At 37.2% G+C, this 15,804-nt stretch overlaps 1 protein-coding gene across 3 annotated transcripts in view; it reads right to left on the bottom strand.

Moving 5' to 3' along the window:
* Window positions 1–15,804, bottom strand: part of EPS8 (EGFR pathway substrate 8, signaling adaptor) — a 162,577-nt gene that overhangs the window by 96,618 nt on the left and 50,155 nt on the right. The window contains exon 1 of one of the 3 annotated variants that reach the window (XM_090272887.1): window positions 4,903–4,985. The exons of the other annotated variants lie outside the window; for them this stretch is intronic. The gene's annotated coding sequence lies outside the window, so the exon portion shown is untranslated. Of the gene's footprint in view, window positions 1–4,902; window positions 4,986–15,804 lie in introns of those variants that run through there. 3 annotated transcript variants of the gene reach the window in all.

The following is a 15,804-nucleotide window of genomic DNA, read 5'->3' on the forward strand; positions in this document are numbered from 1 at the left end:
CTCCATCCTTTCAATTGTGACATAGTCCTATAAGGTCACCTTTTTGTCCCCAACTTCCAACACAATCATTTCTTCTGTTTTTCAGTTCAGTTCACCTCCTTTATTGCCAACTGTCCAATTTTCCTCCCTTTTTATATGGGATAAAACTCTGGATTAGGTGTCTGTTATTGCTCTGTCTCTGATTATCTGTGTATGTTTTAGTCTGAGTACCTTTCTTTCCTCTGCTAACATAGGGGTCAAAACACTTTGTGATGCCAACCAGACACAGTTAAGTGCAGAGGAAATAACATATTGGAAGTTGTTTATTTATAATCTACAAAGTACTTTAAGACACCACTAAGGTCTATGGCAAAAAGGTGATTTAAGAACTGGCCCTGCCATTTATATCTATGAGTTATTGACCTTGGGCAAGTGAATTAATATCTAAGCCATGTTTTCCTCATCTGTGAAATAAAGGCAGTAATAAGGCCTACTTTATAGTGTTTGTAAAAATTACATGGCATAATCCATGTCAAGCACTTACCATAGTGCCTAGTACACAGCTAAGGTTCCAAAAATGTTAAACATAATTATTATTTAAGAGAAAGATATATTTTTACTCCAAAGGACCACAGGCCTTTTACATTAACTTTGTCTCTACTTGCTTTTAAGCCTAATTATTTCCACTGGTAAATGTGTGAACCCCCTTTTTAAACAACACTGATTAAACAAGTTCTTTGACATTTTGCTGTGTGGTACTGGGTTCTTCCTTACAGGGACTATTTAGTGTCTTTCACCATTAAAAAGAGAGGGGCAAGGGAGGGTTGAAATGGATAGAGAGGGAGAGGAAAAGAGAGGAGGGAGAGAGAGAGAACGCTATCAGTTCATATTCTGTATGTTATAATTAGTACAGTCAGTTGTTTTATAATGCAATATATACATTCCTAAAATCACACTGCTATGCAAAAGTCACATCGTCAAAACTCCACTGTTTATGGGGAAAATGGACATAAGTGACACATGAAAAATGAAAAGAACCTAATAAAAGCCATAGCATAGTTTTACATATGTTAAATGGTTAAAAATTAAATATGGCACCTTACCTGAAAAAGACCTAAACTTTGCTTATGGAATTGGCTGTCCAAAAGGGTTGCAGCTTGTGAGTTATTGTGAAATGGTGGAAGAAAAATTATCTGAAATTGAAGGGGAAATTATAAAACAAGATATGGATGGCTGTGGCTTATAATATGTAGTGAAGGTATAGTTGGACAATATCTGAGGTGCATGCATGTGCTTTTTGTGTATTTCCTCTGTGGCTTGGTTCAGCTAGGTGAAGTTTTCTTTACTCACCTACTGTCACTAAGATAAAATCACATACAACAAATGTAAGATTTATAATATATTCAAATTATTCCCTAATATCAATAATGTAGGAATAAATCCTCATTTTCAAAATAAGCAGAACAGCAGAACCGAGAGTATTTATTCCCTAACCAAAAACTTTTGAAGAACGTTCTCTGGTTCAGAACTAGTCACTATTTACAAAGCCTGTGTTACTCCAGTTTCCTATTCAACCTGAAGCGTTTACCTAGAAGAAGTCATTCTTTCCTTGTCAGTATTAAGCCACTAAACAGTCTAAAAGATTTCTTAACCGCATCTTGACTGTTTCTTCAGCTTTCACTGTTGAGAACAGCTCTGATTCAGACAGCCATGCCATACTTGTTTAGATCTCTAGTTGACCCTCTGCCCCTAAATATCCATTCCAACAGAGCAGTGAAATGTCCCTCTGGTAGTCAGTAACTCACTATCATGTCATTCTCACTTATTCAGTCACCCAATATTTACAATGAGCTTCTACTAAATACAAGGCAACATGGGAGATACAACATGAAACTATAGTTAACCCATTGAAAGAGATGCAGGCTTAACTCAGTGGATCATTTAAACTCAGTCAACACTACACAGGAGGTGTAAAATATTATAACACATATAAAAATAACACTAAGACAAGATATAACAGGAAGGACCTTAAGAAAATGCAGAAAGTACATAATAGATTACTTTCAAAGTCGAAAAAGGGGACCAGAAGAAATTTAGTGGGGGTGAATCGTAGATCCTAAGGTTGAGGTAAATTTTGGATATGAGGCAGAGACTTTCTAATTGTAATATGAGTAAAGAGAAAGACAAGAAATGGGAGGTGTAAAGCATTAAGATCAAGAAGCATTGGCCATAAATTAAGCTACGCGTCTACAAATGATGTTACATACAAGACATTGAGTTTTATATGATAGAAAATGGGAAAGCTGCTGACAATTTTTATCAAGAAGAATGCAACACAGTTATGAATGGGCAGAAGGGAGCCCCACTGGCTTTCACAAATCCAGGCTTTGAATAAATTGAGAGACTAAATTCAGAGTCTTTGGAAGGAAAAGCAAGAGCAGCAGGAGGGATTTTCCCAACTACAATCCCAGGCTTTGTGTCCAAGATTGATATTCATGGGCTCTACTTAAAGGATACTAACTGTGTCATTTGGTCTGGCAAATTGTATAAAATAGTGTAATAAAGAAAAATTACCTGCAAATGAGGGCAAAGTAATAATTTACAAACAATGAGGGAAAACATACTGTAATGCAAACTAATAGTAATAATAATACTCTCAGATATTTAAATCAGATCATTAAGATCACATAATTAGTAAAATTAAATATGGTTCTGAACTGCATAAATAACTAACACAATGTATTTTTAATACTCAAGAAACTGTATACACCAATGTTCCTAAAAGCAAAGCCTTCTTAGAGAAATGTTCATGTGAGATCTACAACAAGCTTAAGAAACAGACACAATTCAGCTCAGATTTTACATTACCAAGTACAGAGACAATTTTTCACAAATTGCTTTAAAATCTTAAAAAATATATTGAGAATTTAAACTATCATGTTTCCGCTAATCAAATTCCCAAATCTAGTTAATATATTCCATACACAAAATTCTGTATACAAATGCCACAACTTATAACGAAAATAAAAAGTATAATTTTTCATATAGTTGAAAAGTCCATTTTATGTGCTTACATATCAAATTAAATAATTAAAAACACATAACAAACCTAACTATAATGAAAAATATAAAGAATACTTTTAATTAGAACTATCTTATAGGGTAAGTGATCAAAAGACTATCTAATCATCCACTTTATTATATCATCTGCACAAAATTTTTATACAACTCAACTAAACTATTATTTAAAAGTTTAAAGTATAATGAGCTGATTTTTGGCCCCTTAAAACTCCAAGGAAGTTCCCCTAAGTAAACTTCATACCCACTTTGATGAATCAATGTCACGATTTCATTGAAAGATAAACTAAAAAAAAGACTTCTCCACATAATTTATTTCAGAATTATTTACACAGAATATGAGTCTAACATCTTATTCTCTCCATAGTCATTTCCTTTTACCTGCAATTTACTTAAATTGAATACTATTTCCAAGTCTAGCTGCTGAAAAACAGAAGCCTCTTTGAAAGCACTCCAGGTAAAGTAGGTGCAGGGATCGCCTCCTTCAGGTGACAATAGGGTGGGTCAAAAGCAAAATATTTTATATACAGGTCCTGGAGCATAAATGAAATTTATACTCAACATGATACTAACATTTGCCTTAAAATTTGGCCTATAAAGCTGCTCAAAGCTTTGTAGCAAAAGTAAAACTAAATCAGGCCATAAACATCTCAAGCCACCTCATCCATCTAGACTACCACAAAAAGCTGCCTTTGATGTCAGTATGGGTAGTGAAAATTTGTGTAAATTGGTAATTCTCTTTATTGTGTTGAAAGTCTTAATAAAGAATAGATACACTACAGGAACATCAACATTTTCAAGAAAGTATTTCAAGAAGGAGTAATGCAGCCATACCATGGTACTTGAACTCAAGACTGCATTACACTTCCCAGCATCAAAACCGTGATATGACCAATTATTTACTTTTGTTCTTCACCTAGTATACTGTGATTCAATAGTATTAGCGCATCTGTTTCTAAATACTAAAAATTAGAGTGCACCCAATTCCTAGTAACAGAACAATAACAAAAAGGCTCTTCCTGAATTAAACTAAATATAACAAATAAATTGATAACAGCTACAAAAATATATCTCTCTATATTAAGAATCATACACATGTGTCACTAAGGTAAAATTTTACATTTAAAACATCATAATTACAAAACAGAATTTTTTGAAAGAGTTGTTCTTTAAAAAACTTCCATTAATTGACTATTTAAACATTTACAAATTCCATTAATATACATGGGTTTAAAAAAAAAAAAAAAAAAACTTTAAATACACGTATTCACTACATTTTAGGCCCAAGAAAATGTTTACACAGAAATCTGGCAGTGTTAAGTCTGTGGACTCAAAGCCAATAACAACCTAAGAAGGCTGAACTTGGTTAATAAGCAAATTTTTATAGTACAACTAACATTATATAAACAATCTAAAGCAGTTAATATTTATAGGATAATCACAGTATTTTGCACATCATACTAATTTAAAAATAATTTTATGAAAGCATCATATGTCTGTATTTTCTCTGTTAATAATCAACAGATTTCTTCTTCGCTATAATTTTTTGGGGTAAATTATTCTCTTAAAGATCATGACCTAGGGGAAGGAAATCCTTTAAATCTCCATCTCCCCACACAAGAAGCCAGGATGCAGGATGCAGGACCCTTTGGAACCTGAGGTACCAATTTCACCAAATTCAGAATCCACTTGGAATACCAAATGGGAATTTAAAAGGTTGTTAAAGAGCTTACTGAGACTAGAAGTATTACTACTACACTTTTCAAGGTCTACAAATATCCTCTATAATAATTATGCTTTTGAGAGCCCTCCTTAGCAAAGAAAATATTCCACAAACTCACTCACCTACTCACAGTCCAGGCAAAACTCCTCTAAGCAATCCTCCAGGGCAATACTGAGAGGACATTCTCTCAGTTCACTCTTGGTGCCAAGTGACCTTCGGCATATCAACAGCAAGGGTGGGGCTGGAAGCTTCAGTTTCAGCAATGTACTACGCTGAACAAAGTTTCTCCTCTGGTTTCTCTAGGGAGTTAACTAAGACTTCCTCTTCTTGTTAAGTAAGTAAACACAGCCTCTACTATATTTCCAACTCTTCCCTAAGGTGGTAAATTAAAGCTGTAAATGGTGCAAATAATAATGGCTCTCACTTACTATGTGCTCTAAACTAACACTATACAGACAGACACTATTATTATTCCCATTTTTAAGAGGTGGAATCTGAGGATTAGAGGTTAATGAGTAACTTGTGGGAACTTCGGATATAGCAATATGGTCCACTAAGCAAATGAAGAAGACTTTCCACTATAAACAGAAAAGATGAAAAAGAGTGTAACAAAATTTAAAAATTAAATACAGCCCTGGCTGAGTAGCTCAGTTGGTTAGAGTGCCATCCTGATATGCCAAGGTTGCAAATTCCATCTCCAGTCAGGGCATATACAAGAAGCAACCAATGAATCCAATGGATGCATAAGTAAGTGGAACAACAAAATCACTCTCTCTCTCAATCTCTCTCTCTCTTTGTCTCTCTCTCTGTCTCTCTCTCTCTCTCCCTCCCTCCCTCCCTCCCTCTCTCTCTCAATAAAATCAATAAGTAAAAATTAAACATTTTTCCTTGCTATAAAGAAAACCCCCTGGTGCCAATCCAAAGCTAGAACCGGTGGCCAAAGTGATAAGCACAAAAGCAAACACCGCCAACTGTGGCTGTCAGGAATGATCACTGGAGTCTCTTTAGCGCTTACTGCTAATTGAAATTGGTAAGGAGATGCTCTCTCAAGGAGAAGTGATCAGAATAAAGTGCTCTCTCAAGAGAGCTAGATTTCCAGCCCTGCTTTTCTTCCACACAGGATACACCGGGCACAACTGTATGCAGCAACCCTGACGATGCCCATGCAGGGACAGAAAAGGTCTTAAGGGCGCAAGGTATAAAGACAGTACCGAAATATTTCCATAAACCAAAGCTGTCTTCAAAGGGTTGCAGTTACATTTTAAAAAAATGGTGAGTGGGACAGAACAAATCCACTATTGTCTCAGACTTCAAGGGAGCTTGTCTCTGAGAACAGGGATGAGAGGGAGGGGAAATGCTACATCCAGAAATCAAAACCCCAAGCCTATGTCACAACAGTTTTGAGGTTTGAATCTTACTTGTACGAGACTCTCCAAGCTAGGAAATTAAGATAAATTAGGTCCTGAGCTAATGATATCCTTGGACTATCTGGAATAAACAAACACAAAACCATTTTAAAGGAACACTTCATAAACAAGGCCACATGGGATTTCTATAAACTAGAAAAACTAAACCAAACTAAAACAAAGACAAAAAAACAACCCCCTTGAAGATGAGTTTATAACTTAGGAATTGCAAAATATGTGAGGAAATGATTTACCGGGATTGAGCATTAAGAGTTACACCACACAGAAAATTTAGCACTCAACTATTTTTTAATATGAAAGTGCAAAATAAAAAGCATAATTATTAGGGAGATAGAGGAAGAAAAAAAGCCTATAAAGAATAGGAAGCTGAGCCCTGACCAGTGCAGCTCCATTGGTTGGGCATTCCTGCAAAGCGAAGGGTAACTGGTAAAACTCCCAGTTAGCGTACATGCCTGGGTTGTGGGTTTGGTCCCTGGTTGGGGCATGTACAACATGGAACCAATCGCTTTGCCTGGTGTGACTCAGGGGATGGAACACCGGTCTGTGGGCCAAAAGGTTGTGAGTTTGATTCCCCATCAGGGAATGTGCCTGAGTCAAAAGCCAGGTCCCTGGCTGGGGGCATGAGAGGGTCAACTGATAGATGTGATGTTTGTTTCGCACATCAATGTCTCTCTCCCTCTCTCTTCTTCTCCTTTCCCCTCTCTCTAAAAATAAATAAATAACATCTTTACAAAGAGAAAGAATAGGACACTGGAAAAATAAGTAGGTTTTACAAAAACCAAACAGAATTTATATAAAAATATGTGCAGTGTTCTACAAAGAACACCCAGAGTTTTCATCAGGTTTCTGTAACTTAAAAAGGGAACAGCATCACTGTAGATATATAGAAATTTAAAAACTTTTTAGAAAAGCAATGATCAATACCAGAACTCAATTATCTGTCTAAATTACTCCACCTCCACACAAACTTTTCTCTCCCATCTCTTGAGCTCCTGACCAGTATGCCCTGCAACTCCCCATTCCTGGAAATTCTGACCCACTCCCCGGGCCATTCTGGACCATTTCTAGCACCCTTGCAAAAAATATGGAGTTGAAATGGTGATGTACCATCAAGATCCCCTTTTCAGCACTGAAGGATTTACTCCCCAGTTGCTATAGTACTGCCAGCAGACAGCCCTCAGCTATTAGCTCACTTGAGAATGGCCTGGGCTGAAGAGTCTGCTCACACAAGTTCATGCTTCCTTCGCAAGGCAGCCCACATCCAAAGATGGGTGGACATGGGGAATATAAAGACTTGGACCCCGTCCCCAACCAGGACAATGGTGAAAAGCCATTCCAGCTTCAGAGCTCCCCGTGGGGTCAGCCCTCCACTGAGACTGAATGGCAGCCTAACCTCCCCTCTGCCCATATGGGTCACTTCCTTCCTTTCCTTCCATAGGTGTTGATCCCAAGAGAACATTCCAGCATACTTCCTGCACACTACTTTCCATCTCAGAGTAGGTATCCTGGACAACCGAGACTGCCTGAGACAGAAGAGCATCAGAAAAATAAAGCGCAGCATTACCGAGGAAGTGAGAAAATAGTCTTTGAACCAATGGGGAGAACAACAGAAAGTACTAATATAACCTCTTTCATGAGAAGATCAGTAGCATAAGGGAAAGCCTTTTTCAAAATGAAAAATATAATCACGAAATTCCAAGCCCACATTTCAATGTATCATTGAACTGAAAGGGATGTTAATGGACATCCCAATTCCAACCCCTGTCATTTTGAAGATAATATCTCTTAGGCTCATGAGTCTTCTAAGTACCAAAAATGTTAATGACAGTTTCATTAAAGGCTAACCTGGTACACACTGGTATACTACTAATTGTTATCCAGAATACTCATTAAAAAACTGCATGGAATAAAACCATAATCTTTCATATGCACACTCAGGGCACCAATGACATGGGACTCTAACCAAGGCTCATGGGTATTGTTTTTTCATTCCCTCACCTTTCTAAGATAGGGCAGTTAACAGAAGTAGCTATTAGAAATATCATGGTTGGAACATTGGAGTTTTGATTACCGTCGATTTTTAATTACTGAAGGAAGCTGGAAGTTGCACACGTACACACACATCACTATTAATAACCATGGCCTACATTCCACACTTCGTAACTACAAATATACTGGCAGTTAAGACAGGCTGTAGCTAAGCCTATCACCTAAGACCGCTTGATCCAAAATGACACGAAGTCATTCACATAAATAGCTATGACAGCCAAGTAGAATGTCACAATCCATTCATCTTAGAAATACAAGCAGAACTTTGCTCTCAGTTCCTGCATGCTTCAAACTCAGTTCCTCATTTGTGAATCATTCCTTCCTCTACCAAGACTCACTATCTGCTTTTTCTTCTCTAAACCAACCCTTCTTTTCTTCTAACTTAAAAAAAAAATTTTGTGCTACTAACAAAACAGAATCCCAAACTGGTTTCTAAAAGAAACTCTAAACTACATATTGCCAAATCTCAATTACATACAAGCTAAGCTAGCTAAATTGGTTTGGGTAGAATTACCAACCAAATGCTTTAACAACTTATCTGGAGGAAGAATAGGAGATAACTATAATTCCTATTTGGGGAGAATCATGTCTATAAACATGCATGGTATGTAAATAACAGAAGGAACAAACTGGTTCATATAAAAAAGATTGAGTCATTATGGATTTGGAGCAATTGTTTGATCACAGAAATGGGATTAAAGACAAGAAACAAAAAACATACAAATGGGAACTTCTTGGGGTGAATAAATATAAATAGCAGAGCCAACATGGGAGAATAAGATCATAATTAAATCTTCATGTCTACAGATGGTGAGAGTTTCTTGGAAGTTAGGGGAATACTGATTTGACAAAGATGGACTGCAAAATGATGTAACCGTATATTTAAGTGAACAAAATAGTAATTTCCCCTTAAATTGGCAATGTTTAGGTTATGCGATGAGGTCTGTCCAGAAAAGTACAGCCATTGTTAATATAACAAGAATAGTTTGCATGACATCAATGTAACCTGGCAGCCAAGGAGAATGGACTGGAATCCATATGCTTGAACAATGTTGACTTCACTGTACTAGTCAGTGAGGACATGTGTACTGTGTGGCCGTCACATTCAAAATGACTGAGTGAATAGAGCAACAAATCTGCGTCAAATTTTGCATTAAACTTGAACTTTCTTCCATGGAAACTATTTAGATGATTCAGAAGGCTTTTGGGGACAATGCAATGACTGCAGCTCAAATACAAGCGTGGCACAGACACTTCAAAGATGGTCGAGAATCTGCTGAAAGTGATCCATGTTCTGGAAGGCCTGTAAGAAGCAGAGCACCTGAGAATGTTGAATGTGTACGGGTTGCAATCAATGAAGATCAGCGACTGACAGTGCAAGAATTAGAAGCTAATCTGTGGATTCCAAAAACCACTGTATCAGAGATTTTGACACAGGATCTTAGCATGAAACATGCTGCAGCAAAATTCATTCTGCCGTTTCTGCTACCAGAGCAGAACATCATGTTACAGTTAGTTGCTAATGACTTGATTCAAACCATTACCAATGAACCAGATTTCTCAAGAAGGTCATAAGCAGAGACGAATTGTAGGTCTACGTCTATGATCTGGAATGAAGGCCCAGTCATCCCAGTGGCCTGGTTCTCCACATCTGAAGAAGGGGTGGAAAAGTCTCAGCAAGATCGAGAACATGTTGTGTTTTTTGATTGGGAAGGTGTTATCCATCATGGGTATGCCCCTCCAGGCCAAACAATTAATGAGGAGTACTACCTCAATGTTCTCTGTTGGTTGAAAGATGCAATATGACAAAAACAGCCACAGCTATGGGCGACTGGTGATTGGCAGCTTCATCATGACAACATGCCCACTCTTGCACCACATCTCCTGCAGAGTGTTTGGCAAAACATCAAATCACCCAGGTGACTCAGCCCTCCTACGGCCCTGATTTGGTGCCCTGCAACTTCTGGCTTTTCCCAAAACTAAAATCACCTTTGAAAGGGAAGAGATTTCAGACCACCAATGAGATTCAGGAAAATACGATGGCGCTGCTGATGACAATTCCAACAAAGGACTTTGCAGACTGTTTTGAACAGTGGAAGAGACACTGGGAGAACTGTGTGAGGTTCCAAGGTGCCTACTTTGAAGGGGACTGAGGAGTCATTGTCCTGTGTACAATGTTTCTTATATCTCGTACCTTCTCAATAAATGTCTCCATTTTTAATATTACATGGCTTGATTCTTTCTGGACAGGCCTTGTATAATAACAGAAACACCACACAAATATATTTGATTATGGATTTTAAATATCAGTTTCAATTTAGGAATCACCATATAGTTCCAATATATCACAATCTTATTTGGCAAGGTCAATCAAAAAGCCACCAAAATTTTGAAGGTGTAAAAAAGGGAAAAAAGTGATTTCTCATTTCTATTCATGTTCTAATAACCAAAGACACATAAAGTGTAAATACCTCAGCAGTTAGGATACCGAAGGCTTGTTTTTATGCACCAAGTCTGCCACTTAATAGCACTGTAACCTTGAAGAAGTAACTTAACCTCCCTCATCAACCTCCATTTCCTCACCTGTAAAATGAGATCAATGAGACAAATCTGTAATATCTCATTCAGACCTAATATTCTAGAAGATTTTACGAGATCGAATTTAAAAAGAGAAAACCTACTTCATTAGATTTTGGCTAAAACAGTATTTAGCAGGTTTACTCTTTTCAACATAAAAGTGGTAAATTTCCAGAAAAAATAAGTTACCAAATAGTTGACAATGTAATGATAAATGATGAGAAACTATTCGTTGCTAGGACATCTGTAAATTCACTTCACAAAGATCAAACAATACTTTAACAGCACCTCCAATATCTGCTGAAAATTCCCTATTCAGATATAGACTTTGCTGAAACACAACAGGTACAAAGACTTCCTGAGAAAGAGGGAAAATGGAAGCTTTTGGCATATAGTACCAATATTTCCCATCATTATTAAGATTTCAACTTAGAGCTTCTTCATTTCACCTAATTCAAGATAGTGTTAGCATTCCATATATTGGTTCAGTGAATGAATATCAAAAGAATTGACGAGATGTTCCTCATAAAACAGCGTATTTTAAACATAACATCATCCGCCAAAATCTATGCTTTCCACGAAAAGTTAAACTCTAAAAAACAAAAATGACTGGATTTTTTTAGCTTATTAAAATCCTGAGTCCTTCTGGATTCTTAAGTGTCATTTGGAAAGAAAAGGGCATTCCATATGTGAGTACCAATGCTTCCCAGAGTATTTTTACCTTAACTCTGTAAAAGCGTCAGGAAATCATCACATCAGACTTAACCTCTCCGAAATATAATCGTGTGCTTATAGCACTTCCTAGTGAGGAAGTGAGGGGGACTAATTAGCAAATACAGAAAATGAATTGTGAATGTTGATAAGGTATTATCAAAAAATCAAGAGAAAAGCCTAAGTTTAACTTCAAAGTCTGAACCCACTGAAAGAATCACCCTATATCTACTTTAACAAGCTAATACTGAGCAAGCAGCCTTGAAAAATTACGGTAAATCAGGAAGCCTTCCAATAAACACAATGCAATGCTGTTTTCAGAATCGCCATTTAGAAAAAGCTGTATAAATAGCTGTTAGAATGATGTAGCTTATGTTATTATTTGAAAATAAACCTGCCATTAAATTTGCACATCCAATGATCCTGGAAGCTTGTATGTTACCAAAGTATATGTGTGGTAGAGGGGGCTTAAGTCGGACAACCTGTACCAGCAGGATGTGGAAGAACTGCGGTCATATAACTGAAGCCACTGCAGCAGCACTTCAATGTGATCTGAGCTGAATGCCACAGTGATACACTGATATTAAATTGCCAGAGAATATGTATCAGTTTTAAAAGTGATGTAACATCTTTGAATATAACTGAACTAGAGCTTGCCCAGGCAGAAAAATTTAGATATGGCCTTTGGCTGCAAAGTGTTAATACAATGAAGGTTTACTGTGGGTCAGGCAAAACATTAAGGGTCACTGTCAAGTGTATTTTCAGTCAATAAAATATTGATTCTCCAGACCAATTCTTAATCTTTCAGTTTGCAGTTTCAATACCTTTTAATGACAATTCTAACAATAGTATCTAATTCCTTTGTATTCCTGACATGTGGCTAAGAAAAATAGATTAAATAAACCTATGTTAAGAAGCGGCAAGTTGTGGTCAAAAGAGCCATGGATTTGAAACCTAAAACCTTATTTTTTTCCCCTTAGCTCCACAATTTAGAATTACATGACCTTAAACAAATCATTAATATAGGCTATAAAATACAGTTGTAAAGAATTTGGGTGCAATGCAAAACATGGCCAAGTAACTTCACTAAGTCTGTCTGCTTATCTGTGAAATAAATAGTATTTTCTTCATAGAAACTGAACAAAATAATGCATTTAAAAGAGCACAGCACAGTGCCTTATTATCATTAAGTAATAAATGTATCTTAAAAATATCATTACTTCTCTGTGTTTTCTTTACCTTTTAAGAAGTCTGTCTCAGAAACCAACATATTGTATCTTAGAATAATTTCCTGTGCTTCACATTATCTTTGATAACTTAAGAAAACTGAGACTTCTCAATGTTAAAAGAGCTAAGTTCTGGTCACAACTAAGTAACCTTCAATATTTGCTTTGAAAATCAGTTTCACTTAGGTTAAATAATTAAGCCTTATTTCATAATGATCTGTGATTCTATTTAGTCAAGTGTCCAAACCTTTTTATACTTTTGATAAAATTCCCAAAATCAAATTCTAAATAAAATCTTTTTTACCTCAAACTAATTTTGAGGTTTCCCAGAGGGACCGACCGTGGAAAACCTCCAAGGATTGGTCTATCACCTTGTAAATGAGAGATGTTTAAAATAATCAGTTTTTTTGTTGTTGCACTGTCAATTAGTGATTAATAAAGTTGTATAGATTATACATGTATGGATATATCTTATTAATATAGGTATTCCAGAAATTATATGAAGTTCATAGATATTTATCAATGGCTCTTTGTCCAATCATTATCTCAAATTGTTATAGGTCACAGAAGTAACTAAATTCTCTTAGCAAATGAATTCTCATCAGAACTTTAACCATGACCATTTTTAAGTCAATTATCATCCACAGACAGTTACTGTTCTACTGTGAGTCTTCCTTGCAGGCGTTTACAATTAGCTACTGCAAGAATGCTCCCCAATGGCATCACCAGTATCACTTAGAGACCACACCACTGAGCTAAGAATTTCCAGAACTAATGAAGAAGCTGATGAATTCATGAAACTGCTACCAAAGATCAAGCAGAACAAAAATAAATTACATAGAAGTGAAAGAACTGATGTGGATAATTATAATTTTTATGACTTTTAAAAAAATATGCTTTATTGATTATGCTGTTACATTTGTCCCAATTTCTTTTCCCTTTGTTCCCCTCCACCCAGTTAACCCCCTCCCTCCAGTTGTCCCCCACCCCCCGCGCCTTAGTCCATGCCCATTGGTTCTGCATATAATTCTTCTCAACATCTTCCTATCTACTCCTATCTACTATGCTTCATAATTCCTGTACCATCTTCCTCCCTTTCCCCTCTTCCCCTTCCCTGCTGACCTCCCCCCAAAATGTTCCCCATATCTATAATTCTTTTCCCACTCTCGTTGCCTACTTAGTTTGCCTTTGTTTCAGTTCCCTAGCTTCTGTTGTTGGTTGTTGTGATACAGTTTTCATTTTAATGTTCATAGTTTTGATCCTCCTTCTCCTAAACAAGTCCCTTTAACATTTCATAGAACAGTGGTTTGGATCTGATGAACTCCTTCAGTTTTACTTTGTCCTGGAAGCACTTTCTCTGCCCTTCTATTCTGAATGACAGCTTCGCTGGATAGAGTAATTGTGGTTGTAGGTTTTTGATTTTCATTTCTTTGAATATTTCTTGCCAGTCCCTTCTTGCCCGCAGAGTTTCTTTTGAGAAATCAGCTAACAGTCTTATTGGGACCCCTTTGTACATAATTCTCTTCTTCTCTCTTGCTGCTTCTAAGATCCTCTCTTTATCCTTAATTTTTGACCTTTTGATTATAATATATCTTGGTGTGGTTCTCCCTGGGTCCAGTGTTTTGGGAACTCTCTGTGCTTCCTGGACCTGGAAGTCTATTTCTTTCCCCAAATTAGGGAAGTTCTGCTTCATTCTTTTTTCACATAATTTTTCAATTTCTAGTTCTTCTTCATCTTCTGGCAACCTTACGATTTGGATGTTAGCCCGCTTATTGCTGTCCCATAGGTTTCTGAGCCTCTTCTCATTTTCCTCACTTTTTGTTTCCTCTTTCTGCACCGGTTGACTGTTTGTTTCTTCCCTATGTTCCGATTCGTTGGTTTGATCCCTGGTTTTCTTTTCCTCACCACTAGTTTCATATGTGTTTTTGTTCATTTCAGCAGGACTAGTCTTCATTCCTTCCTCGTCTTGTTTAAGGTCTGCTGTTATATCTGTAAGCTTTCTTATAACCAGAGCTCTGAACTGTGCCTCAGAAAGATTTCCTATGTGCTAGTCCAATAGATCATATATTTGCTGTCTGGTCAGCTGTGTGATTGGGATCTCTATCATGATCTGTGCCATCCTGACAGTTTTGTGTTTACCTTTGCTTCCTGGGCGGGGCTGTCACACCTCCTATGCTATAAGGGGCGGAGCCCCATGCACTCGTCACAACCAGGCTACCCTTCTCACCACACTGTGGTGCTTTGTGTGGGGGCAGGAGTCCACAATGGATTCCTGCCGTTCACTCTCCGCTGAGAGACCGGGAGCCTCCTCCTCCATCCCCACCCCCTCCAGCCCTCACAGTCCGAGGCAATGGGGGTCTGCCTTCCCCGGCATTGGAATTGTAAGCTGACAAGTTTGGTCTGCAGCCGAGGGTGCTCCCCAGGTACTTCTCGTCTCCCCTTAAATACGGGTGTCTGTGCTTACCACCATCCTACTGCTGTCACCACAGCTGCCGCCACCAGCACAGCTTGACCTCTCCACCCTGGCTTTGCCCCTCCTACTCATCTAGATGAGCACCACTTCTTTATAACTTCGTATGTTGGACTTCCATGTAGCTTTATTTTCTGGAACTTCTGATTATTTCTAGTTTTGCGGCAGATGTATTCCTTCTTAGTTGTGGAGGGAGACGAGCGTGTCAGTCTAGACCTCAATCTTGGCCGGGAGTAATTTTTACGACTTTTGTTTGAAGCGTTGCTGGTTCTTTAATGTTGGTTTTCTAAATTTAAGAAAACCTTCCTCTCTTTTCTCTTAAACCAGATATAACTTAACAGAAATTTGGTAAATTACCGTTATAAACAGGGTTAAAGAATTTACCTTTTCTTCCAACATGACCCCTCCAAAATTTGTAACCTCATAGTAAGTATTCTTATTTTCATGACTATAGTTATTTGTATAAGTTCAATAAGTACCTGTTCTTCTTGAAATAGAACACAATTACAAACATTAATTATATTATCAAGGCTTTAACTAGAATGTCATATTTGAGAATGATGT

The sequence above is a fragment of the Furipterus horrens genome, unplaced genomic scaffold (genome assembly GCF_987537825.1).
Source record: "Furipterus horrens unplaced genomic scaffold, mFurHor1.1.pri manual_scaffold_4, whole genome shotgun sequence".
NCBI classification, from domain to species: Eukaryota; Metazoa; Chordata; class Mammalia; order Chiroptera; family Furipteridae; genus Furipterus; species Furipterus horrens.